The following is a 12,502-nucleotide window of genomic DNA, read 5'->3' as shown; positions in this document are numbered from 1 at the left end:
CCTAGAGATTTTAGCAAGCTGACAATGATGCTCTCAGTCCAAGTATGGACGCAGGCAGCCTAATAAGCAGGACTGCTGCACACAAAAGTGTGGAAAAATGAACGCTTGGTAACTGTGCAGAAAAGAGGAAGAAAATTATTTTTGCTGTTAAAAAAGCAGTTTGCACAGCAGTATGCAAAGAGCAATGCAGCCATCAGGGAGCCTTATAAGGCAGCCTAATAACCAACAGAGCTCATGCACAAAAATATAGCCTCCCCTGTCACTGCACACAAACTGTTGTGTTGTACAGTGAATATCGCTACCAGCAGAAGCAGTTTTTTTGTTCTTCTTCCCTGCCTAATGCTCTCCCTACAGAATCAGCAGCAGCAGCAGCTCTCCCTATGCTAAGATCGGCATAAGTAACATGGCGGTCGGCGTGCACGCCTTTTTATAGCCCCTGTGACGCCACACAAAGCCAGCCAATCACTTGCATGCCCTTCTCAAAGATGGTGGTGACTGTTGCCCATGTCATCGCGTTGCCCACAGTGTGCGTCCTCCATCATTGGCTGAAAAAGGGCGCTGGAAGCATCATTTGAAATGTGACTTTGGCACTCTGGTCGCCGACCTCATGGCCGACCTCACACTATGGTCGAGTTTCGTTTCATGAAACCCGACTTTAGCGTAAGTCGGCGACTTATGAATTTGACCGACCCGTTTCGCTCAACTCTACTGTAAAGCTTTCTTAATAGAAATAACTTGTGATTTAAACTAGGTCTTTCATGTAATTTTCTTAATGCGTCCAACATTCCTTTCACTGTATCCTCATTTCTTATGTGTATTAATTGAGCATCATCCACTAATAAGCTAGTGGTGGCTCTAGCTTCTCTATTCTTTCTATTCCATGATTGATTATGTTCATCAAGTCTATCTGTAATGATTACTTCCCATAAATCGTCCTTAGATAACAACTTCTCTACTTTGAATTTCCATAACTGATCATTTTCACTGTTCAGCTTAGCTACTGTGAGTTTCAGCTCAGTGCTGCACATCATTTTTATATAATCTTACTTGTTTTATGAAGATATTCTTCTTTCTTCTTGAGAGTTCCTGTATATCCTGTGTGTGGTGATTCTCTGTAATTATCTCCTGAGTGTGGTCATCCAGTTCCTGGGTAGTAGTAAGGGGGCTGTATTACTCGTCAAAAAGAAATCTGACAGGTGCCACGCCCTTATCAAAGTGTATCAAACACGCCCCTTTTATACAATTTGATATCAAATTGTTATAAAAGGGTTCGGTTTGATACGTTTTTATATCAATTTGATATATAATTTTGATATAAAAGATGTATCATAGGACAAAATATTTATATGTCCAATTATTTTCTCTTTTATAGGACTTTTAATAAAGTAGAATAAAAGTAGAATAAAAGGGTTGTGTTTGAATCACTTTTATATCAATCGCTATTGTTTGATATAAAAGACTGTGTTTGATACGCTTTTACATCAATTTCCTTTGTGTGGAATCAAATACAGAGGACAGGATGGGCCATTACAACTGACAAGATGATAAGTTGTTAAGGTATGGACTTGCATTACATTAGGGTCTATATATTTTAGTTGAACAGACCAGAAAGGTCACTCTTTACGCCTAGCTCAACAAAAAAAACAACTGATAAGCAGATGTCAATGCCTCCTGGACATTTCCCAACTTTAATTTCCCATGACTGAATTCAATTTCCCATGACTAATGAATAACTTCAACTTCCCATGGCTATCTTCAATGGATAACTACTTCAATTGGTATTGTTTCTTTGGTTTTTATAATAATAAAGGAATCATAGACTCATTGTAATATGTGTAATATCCTACATATTACACAGTGATAAGCAACACTGCTTAAATATAAAAGAATGTTTGCAGGGAGAATAGTTTGATTCAAGTAAATCTTTCTTTACAGATTTATATACTAAATTATCATTATGATTTAAGTCATCAGTATAATGTTGCAAAGTCTCATGGAATGAAAGGCCCCTTGCAAGTTCCTTTAGGATATACACGCAATTATGGCCGCACACAGTGCTATAATTATTTTGAATTTGCTGTCTTGATAGCAGAATAATTCGCTATTTCTCTTTAGGAAGATTATAAATTCATCCGGAGAAAGTTCGCTGTCTGGCGAGAGTCCATAACTGTCAAAGAATATCGCATTCTTTTCATTGCAAAGTAAAATTAATATCCAATGTTTGCCGCTCTGATTGGACCGGTCTGTATTTACGATGTACGCCGCTGGCCTCTGAGTTACTCTATGTGACGGTAGCAAGTCACACGGATACACCCCATAAAATATGGCCTCTGTATAGTGATCGGCTTTCAATAACGTAGTGAGCTGCAGGGAATCCATCATCAGTAGAAATCATACAATACTTCACGTCGGTTATTAATTTCTAGAATAGATGAATTCACACCGTATACCACCATATTTATCGTATGAGGGGTGGCTAGCGCAAATCGGACTTCAGAACGCAGGTTCCCAGTTTTTATGAGAGAGAAAAGTGACCTCCAGGTTGTTGGTCGGCTGATAAATCAAATGCAAAAAATGTATAGCCGTCCATAAATTCTTCTCGGTCAATTGCCAGCGCACAATCAGCCTTCTGCTTTCCAGAAATATGAGCGAGAGTCATATACTCTCTTACAGCTAATTCAATATTGAAATTAGGTTGGAATGGCTGGGAGGGGATCTGCTGACCATCCAAATATAAAGCCGCATGGTTTACATTATAATGATGAAAGTACAGTGACTTTTTATTATATGTCCCGCTAAAGGCCTCATTATCTACAAAGCCCAATATAATTACTTGTGGGATGGCCCCTAAAAAGAGGTTCTCTATATTAGAAATTCGGCTGCCGGCAGGAATGCTGTACACTTTCATACAGGCCCTATCAATAGCATATTTCGCTGTAGCAGATAGTAAGGCCTGATAGTGACCAATCCTCACAGCGGGAGCCACCTGGACTCTCTTTACATAGAGACACGCGTTTAGAATCTGTACTTTGAATGGGTCCGGGTCAGCTGACATTAAACAGAATACATCTTTATTTAGCGTCAGCTTGATTTTAAGGTCAAGGCCATTCAATATAGGCTTCGGCTGATTAAAAATGTCGCTAAAAATTGGGCCGAGCAAATCGACGGGCTTGGAGTGTGCGACTGCATGGGCCCGCTTGTTGAAGCCCACATTGGTACCATGCAGGATTCGTACATCATGATCTCTGGCGGTATCTTTATAGAATAATCCTGATGTGAATTGGGAGGCTAAAGTCTGTGCGCTGTAATTTAGCAGAGTTTCAATGTAGGCCCTATAGCTATACAGATTGTCTGATTGTGAGATGAGGCGATCACCCAGGGTGACATCAACTTATTAAAAAGAGTCGCTAATGGATAGTTAATGAGAGCTACACGGGCTCCAGCCGCGATGGCAGAATTATCTTGTTTTACGACCCGGCAACCTATGTAAAGTAGGGTATTATTTAAATCATAATAATATTCACCACTTCCCGACATGAAAAATTCCAGTGATGCATTGTCCGCCAGAGCTGCAATAGGCTGAACTTCTATGAATATTGATTTCTCGACAGAAACCTGCATAGGAGGTATTTGAAAAATATCCAGTTCTGATTTCATGCACTCCACCGAAGCATCATGTATGAAGGCCATTTTATATATATTTATTTTATATATTTTCCTAAACGATGTCTTCAACACTGCGTCTTACTCTTTTCTGGCGTTTGCGTCTTGCGGGTGTGATTTTATTCATGTGCATTGGTGGGGGGAATAGCGAACACGCCTTTATCTTTTTTTCTGTTTTTTAGCAACATAAACAATACCGGAGCCTTCCTGAGGAGGGGTGTTTAGCCAATTCATAGCGGCTGCTGAGAAAGAGGCAATGGCGTCCTTAGCAATATTTGAAACAGCTGTCTTTACATGGGGCTTTACTATTTCGAGTCCCTTTTCTCAATAGAGGAACCGCTCTTCTAAATAAGCCTCTAAATATTCCTGCAAGCCCAGCCCCATACATGTACTCATCACTGCGAAAACCCTCTAAACCGTGGCCTGTCTGAGCAATATAGTAGCGGGCATAAATGATCGGATCTCCGTAAACACGTTGCGACACCATTTTGACGTGTCAATCACGACGCGGCATGAAATGTAATCGCAAAATAGTTTTTCCGTACTTGAATTTAACAGGCATACCCTGATCAGTCAAGATAGAGGTGCTTACAGAACCAAAGTGCTGTTTGAATAGAGGTACATAATCAGGTCTTGTGTATTGAAGTGTGATGATCTCCCCACTTTTACCGGTCACCTGCGCAGTTCTCAGAAGCTGGACGTAAGAATCTCCGACTAGTTGATGGTTAATAATGTCCGAGTAAACAAATAAGGTATAAAATCCGTTCATGATACCTGAGTAGTTCCTCTCCTTGGGTCTAATCACACTATTATCATAGGCCTCAATATAAGGCGGTGGCCCTAAAATATGAGCCAATTTTGGACCTGGAGCAAAATGTATCGTGGGTGAATCCGATAGAGTAACACTTCTCTTCACTTCATCAAAGCGGAGCTTTAAACCCTCCGGGGCAATCTTTAAATTGTCAATTCTCTCATTAATAGCCCTTATAAGATCCGAAATATTTAAATAATAGCCTGCTTTTACAAAATATTCTCTTAGAACATCCCCTCGTTTTCCAAGAAAAAATGTGCCTTCGCTATTTTCGAAAGTAAACCAGGTGTGGGGATACTGAAATTCTGTGAGGGCAACTTCATACGGGCCTACAAGATGTACAGGCTTTGCCAGTTTAGTGGTAAAAGACGAAATCGTGTTGTCTGGGAATAGCTTACTTGACGCATTACACGCTAGGGTAATATAAAATGATCCAGAATCCATGATTAGAGGTCCGTCAGCTGGTTTTCTTTAATTCAAGTATTACATTTTTCCGGATATCCCTTCCATTTAACGAGATACAGGGTGGACCCTCTGACGCGCTTTTTTCTTAACACTTTTTCTATTTTGTAGATGCGATTCTCATCCGCTGTGACTTTTTGTAGTTCCTCCTTATAAAATGACCCAATCACAGGTTCTCCGTACAAATCCACGATTTTGTAGAGGGGGAATTGGAATTTTGTGTTAATTTCGGATATGATAACTATTTCATCGGTATATGATTGTTCATACGCTTTCATAAATGTACGTTCATATTGGACCAAACGTACATTGTCGCCAATTTTAAAAGAAGGCTTAATACGCTTATTTTTCATGCTCGATCCATAAATATTTTTCCATATTTGTAGTGAATTTTTGCTTGTAACATCAATCGGTCTACATCGAATGGTAGAATGATAGGTTCGATTGTAGCTATCAACCAAATCTTGTAAAATATCAATATACCTATTAGTGTTATTTTTCGTAAAATACCGCCACATTCGAGTTTTTAATGTACGATTAAACCGCTCCACAATAGAGGTCTTAACTGCATTATTCGTAAGATAATGCAGAACATCATACGTTTTACAAAGGCGCTTCATCGACGAATTAATAAATTCTTTGCCCCGATCCGTCTGTAATTTCTTCGGTATGCGCTTATCATTTTGAAATATCAGTTAGAATGAACTGTCTACAGCGGCTCCAGTCTTGTTTGATAAGGCTACGCACCACGCAAATTTTGATAGGCAATCAATCACGGTAAGGATATATTTAACATTATCATTTTCCTTCGAATAGTCAATTAAACTCACTAAATCTCCTTTCCACAATGCTTCCATGTTTGAGACCATGATCTTATTTGTCAGAAATCTTTTTCTCACGGGTTTGTGCAACAGATAGCTATCCTGGTTATTTAACCAATCACGCACAATTGATTTTTTAATTCCGTAATCTCTAGTTTCTCTATATAATTTATCAATGCCGCCGTATGATCCTGATGCTTTAGGCGTAAAATACTGGTTCTCTAATATTTTTTCATCGTGTCTAGAAGACATCGTCTCATGAACCAATGCCGTCTTTATCAGAAAATCAAAATGTATAAAATGAAATTAAATGTGGAATGTAATACAAATATATCATGCTTGATATCAGTATAATATGAGTATACCATGATTGTTTGGGCCAGCATGATGGGCTGTAACTGGGAGGCTCTTGTGGGTGTTAACTGGAGGTGTAGACTTTCTGCTGATTGCTTGAGACCTTTTGGTGAGGCGTAACTGGGATGTGAATGTAGGTGGAGCGATCCTGATGTCTGGACCTTTAGGTGGTGTCCTTACACATTCAGCATTAGAGGCAGTTTTCCTGTTATACTGGGCAGCAACTTCTACTCTTTAAAATAGTAAGTATTAACACATTAATTAATATTATTGTCAATTGTTGTATAGTAACATTTATTATATAGGATATAATTGTATTTTCCTTAAAATAGATTTACTCATTTAGAAGAAATTTAGATATTTAATACAATATTTATTTGATCTATAATTATTTAATTGATGTTCGCCTATAATTTTATTTGCCTTTTGTATCATTTATCATATAGTATATAAAATGTATTTCTTCGGCATAGACTTAGATTATAATTTTATATGATAGTACTTTCCACCGCATAGTTATAGTTAATAATTTTAAAAGTATAATAGTATTCACACTTTTAATCATTTTAGTTAAGATGGAATCCTACGACTTTGAACAAGCCGAGCCTCTTCTTACGAGCACACAATACCAACAACTAGGTAGGTCTTATATTGAATATAATGAACTGAGTGTTAGATATTCTGATTAAAGTTTTTGTTTTGTATATTAATTATATAATATTTCATTCTTTTTAAGAAGAGTCTATAGGGCCCGACTACTCTGAGGTGTATCAGACTTTGGATTTGGATTCCATAAATGCAGGAGCGCCTTTTAACGCTGGCGGAGAAACAAGCTCTGCAATTTCACATTATCCTATCACTGGTAAGCTGTATAACTGTAATAACTGCTTTAATCACATGTAGACGTGAAACTAAATACAATTTCTCATACAGATGCTGAGATGCTGCAAGCGGCCGATAAGCAAGAAAACGTCCACGTTACTGAAGAGCCTTTAAATCTGGCGAATCCGCTGCGGAGGCGACAAACATATCAAAAAGGTAAGAAGACATGGAAAAAAGTAGCATCTCTTTGAAAAAAGAGTCCGTATGTATGCAGGGATGAAATTTCCCCTAATTTCTTATACAGGTAACGAACACTTGAAAGAATTCTATAATGTTGATGGGCCCATGGTTTCTAACAATCCTAAAAAGCCGCAGAAACCACGAAACACATCGCTCAAGATTAGGGCACCCAAGGTTTCTATCAGGCCTAGCGGGAAACCAAAAAATATGGCGCTGCTGATTCGAAAAGGTAATGTGCCCTTGAAAAACAATAGATAATCAGTATCGTGAAGAAAATCATTTCAGGACTGTGTAATAGTTTTATTTTATTTACAGCTGATAAACAAGCAGCCAGAAAAATGCTGTATTCAAATGAAAACGCCGCCATCCCACTGACGGTGAATAGTGAGACGACTATGAACCCAGAGCCGGCAGAAGACCAATACCCAGAACATTCTTGTAAGTATATATTTAGTTTTCTGTAATAATGATAATAATCTTTATTTATATAGAGTTTACATATTTTGCAGAGATTAATAATTCAGTTATTCCTAGACATCCAGTCATAAGTAACAGTTATCAAAACAATAATTAAAGCAAAATTAGTGATACCCCTGCTCATAAGGGGTACAACCTAAAATACTATCTTTATACAAACACTTATATGTGTTTCTTCACTATCTGGTATATGTAACATTTCCATTGTTACTCAAGCTTCATGGACATCTGACACATGTAATTTTTTTCTTTTAGATACAAAGAATATGCTAAAAAAAGATGCACAGCCGTTGCTGCAGCCTCAAGTACTGCAGGAGCATACTTACGGCCCAACGCAGAGCCCCCCACAAAGAGTTAATCCAGCTGTGAGATCAACTCCGCTTTCACCAATCATTGTTCTGTCGGATGAAGAAAGTCCTGTGAAACCCAAGCAACCTAGGAAGGCGGTGCCGAAGTCTTCAGCCCGAAAATTTAACGCCGACTCAGCTGCATCCAATATTACACATTCGATCATTTCCGTGGACGGTGTGGCACAAGCTGAAGGTGAAGCCATCAACAGAGAAATTGATCAGCTTGCTAAGGGTAAGAAGACCTCTAATCTGGACAATATACGTGTGTGTCATACTATACACCCTGCAGATATTACTTTTGCAGGAACGTCTAAAGAATTTGCAATTGTAAATACTTTAAAGAGACGAACAGTATCAACCCAGACCCGGAGGGCAAGTAAAAAACAAAAAGTACATAATACCCCAATTACCCCTGGGTGGCCTGAAGAACAGTATAAGGCGTTTCATGATATGGCGCCTCAGTACCTAAATTACAAAGACACTATTGTTCAACTTAAATATTTCTGTGACACTTATGAAAGGTTACAAACAGCGGCCCCAACACCTGACATTGTTGATGAGCTATATGCATTCCAAAGAGACTGTGCAGATGGTCCATTAGCCTTTGTGAAATCAAATAAACATAATTCAATGTGACTAGGCTTGGTTGGTTATGGTCTGCAGAAGTTGTCTAAAATATCTCCACAAAGGGGTTATAGATCGAGAACAATTAAAGTTGCTCGAAGGCTGTTGGTTAGTGCAAGACGTTCACTAGCAGCTAGAAGCCTGCGAGAGTCAACTCACAGACCGATAATTACACAAAACCCTCAGCTGTTGATACATGCACAGAGTCCCTCATTTCACAGCCATGATCCCCCTAGGGATGTTAGCCCCGATGTGTCTCCAATTGCTCAAAGCTTTGAGCCTCTTGAAACACAGGCTGAAAATGTACATGATGTTGCAGCTGATGGTCATGTTGATGAAAATGTATGGGCCATAGATGAAAATGGACATGATGATGCATCTGATGGTCATGTTGATGATAATGTATGGGACGTAGATGAAAATGGACATGATGATGCATCTGATGGTCATGTTGATGATAATGTACGGGATGTAGATGAAAATGGACATGATGATGCATCTGATGGTCATGTTGATGATAATTTTAAGGGACGTAGATGAAAATGGACATGATGATGCATCTGATGGTCATGTTGATGATAATGTACGGGACGTAGATGAAAATGGACATGATGATGCATCTGATGGTCATGTTGATGATAATGTACGGGACGTAGATGAAAATGGACATGATGATGCATCTGATGGTCATGTTGATGATAATGTATGGGATGTAGATGAAAATGGACATGATGATGCATCTGATGGTCATGTTGATGATAATGTACGGGATGTAGATGAAAATGGACATGATGATGCATCTGATGGTCATGTTGATGATAATGTATGGGACGTAGATGAAAATGGACATGATGATGCATCTGATGGTCATGTTGATGATAATGTACGGGATGTAGATGAAAATGGACATGATGATGCATCTGATGTTCATGTTGATGATAATGTACGGGACATAGATGAAAATGGACATGATGATGCATCTGATGGTCATGTTGATGATAATGTACGGGACATAGATGAAAATGGACATGATGATGCATCTGATGGTCATGTTGATGATAATGTACGGGATGTAGATGAAAATGGACATGATGATGCATCTGATGGTCATGTTGATGATAATGTACAGGACGTAGATCATTCAGTAATTTTACAACATTTTTATCACCATCAAAGAGATGTCCGCAATTTCAATGCTCGCATGTATATTGATCATTTCAGATTTGTACATTTAGACCGTATTCAATCATTTGTAGAGGCCCTAAACATCATGCATGGAGCCATTCAGTCTTTACTGGACAGAGTCATCAGAGACATTGATCCTGGAGACTTTGTTCAGTTAAGGCTTGAAGGCGGTGACACGTTAGATCCCATTTTCACTACAAAACAGACAAGGGAGGATTTTAGTTCTGAAGCATTCTTAAATGCCGTAGCTTGCACATTGCAAAGCAATGCTGAATGCTTAGCAAACAGCTCCCTGAAATTAGTCGTAACAATTATTAAAAACAGACGCGGAGGCATAAAAAGACGTCTGAAATCTATAGCGAGTAGTCAAATCATTAAGCAAAAGAGACGCTGGTTATATGATTATAAAAATTACAGCACTAACCTGTGCTTTGCAGCTAGCGTGTGCGCCCTGATCACTGACACTGAAGTTGGTGATACAGTTTTACTGAGTCATGCTAAATCCATACACGTGGCCCTGGCTATCCCTGAGGACCAACTTATAAGTTTTAGTGATATTGAAGCTTTTGAGAAACATCTGGGTATCAATATTAAAGTATTATACTACAGTCAGGGCGACTGGCAATATTTTTAAACAGGTAATACCCCTAGTGCTAGAACTATTTTCATATTGCATCATGATAATCACTACTACGGTATCAAAAATATGAAGGGTTTTATCGGCGCGGATTACTTTTGTGAAAGATGCAATTCGTTGTTTCATCACAAATTTAATCATTCGTGTCAATATTTTTGCAAGGCTTGTCAAAGAGAGAGATGTGTGGAGAGAACCGACACGGAGCAGCCGCCTCGCTGTCCAATTTGTCGTGTGTTTTGTCGGTCCAGTGAGTGCTTAGATCACCACATTCATTTATCTGCAGATAATCCAACATTCTGCAGACTTAAAATATTTTGTGATAAATGTCATCATTTTGTCCCCAGAGAAAGTGATTCCGAACATAAATGTAAAGGATTGCGTTGTCCTGTCTGTCACAGACGTTTACATAAATTTGATGAGCACCTTTGTTACATGCGCCGGTATGAACCAAAGGAGGCGACAGATCAATATATATTTTATGACTTTGACTGTATGCAGGAGACAGGTACTCACATCCCAAATTATATTTATGCTACGACGCTGTATGGTAGCCCAACCTGGGAGTTTGAAGGTAAATCAGCAACTCATGATTTTGTGCAATTATTTACATCCGGTACATTTTCTGGATATACGTTTATAGCCCACAATGCTGGAAGATACGATGCATACTTTATTGTTAAGGAACTGATTTCTGAAAAATTCTGTGAAACTGATATCCCGAGGTGGTCGTCTCTTGTGTGTAACGCTGCCTGATTTGGAACTGAGGTTTATTGACTCCCTAAATTTCATACCGATGAAACTTAGTAAGATGACGCAGGCTATGGGCTTCTCAGGCTCAAAAGGACATTTCCCCCACTTTTTTAACACCGAAGAAAATCAAAACTATGTGGGCCCCCTACCAGCTGTAAAATATTATGGGGTAGAGTACATGTCACCTAGTGAGAAAGGGGAATTCATGGAGTGGTATGAGACGCAGGAAAATACAACTTTTGACTTTAATTCTGAACTAAAGTCTTACTGTAAACAAGATGTTGAGATTCTGAGACACTCATGAGAACTTTACAGGGAGCGTGTCATGGAAATGACGCAGAAAAATGTTAAAATATACTGTAAGCGAGAAAAGAAAAAAATTGAAGTGTCCAGATGTGTTGATCCTTTTCAACTCGTAACCCTTGCATCTGTATGTATGTCAATGTACAGGTTTAAATTTCTTCCAAAAAAGACCATTACCATTTTACCAGGTGATAATTATCACAAGACACAAAAACGCTTTTCATCACCCGCTATACAGTGGCTCATGTATGTATCCCACAGAGAGAACATAACAATCCAACATGCTTTAAGAGGCGGTGAAAAACGAGTTGGGAAATATTTTTTAGACGGTTATGCCTATGTTAATGACAGACATATCGCATTCGAATTTCAGGGGTGTTTTTATCATGGGTGTCCAATCTGCTGTAAAGAATACGATTCAAATAAGGTCACAAACACCTCCTATGGTCAATTATATTATGCCTTTTTAGCTAAAAAACGTTTTCTGCAGTGGTGTGGCTACACAGTGAGAGTCCTGTGGGAACATGAATGGAATGAAATGATTCAAAAAGATTCTAATCTTCAAACATTTCTTCTCCAAATGGAATCCCCTACCCCTTTAGACCCCCGCGATGCTCTTTATGGGGGACGTACTAATGCCATTAAACTTTATCACCAACTGAAGCCTGGGGAGACGCTACATTACTATGATTTCACCAGCCTGTATCCATTTGTAAACAAAACTAAAGCATATCCCGTTGGCCATCCATACATTATCTATGAGGGATTTGGGTTCATTAAAAATTACTTTGGCATTGCCAAAGTCAAGGTCTACCCTCCGAGGGATTTATTTTTTCCTGTTCTACCGGTAAAACTCAACAAAAAATGATTGTTTCCTCTATGCTACACATGCTCTGTAAATTCGCAGACCGAGGAATGTACACATAGTGATGAAGAGCGGGCTCTGACAGGTACATGGTGCACTATAGAGCTTGAGATGGCCGTAGAGAAAGGCTATAGGATA

This window comes from Dendrobates tinctorius, unplaced genomic scaffold (genome assembly GCF_039654945.1).
Source record: "Dendrobates tinctorius isolate UK_male_01 unplaced genomic scaffold, ASM3965494v1 ptg000151l, whole genome shotgun sequence".
Taxonomy (NCBI): Eukaryota; Metazoa; Chordata; class Amphibia; order Anura; family Dendrobatidae; genus Dendrobates; species Dendrobates tinctorius.
This window is presented reverse-complemented; position numbering follows the sequence as displayed.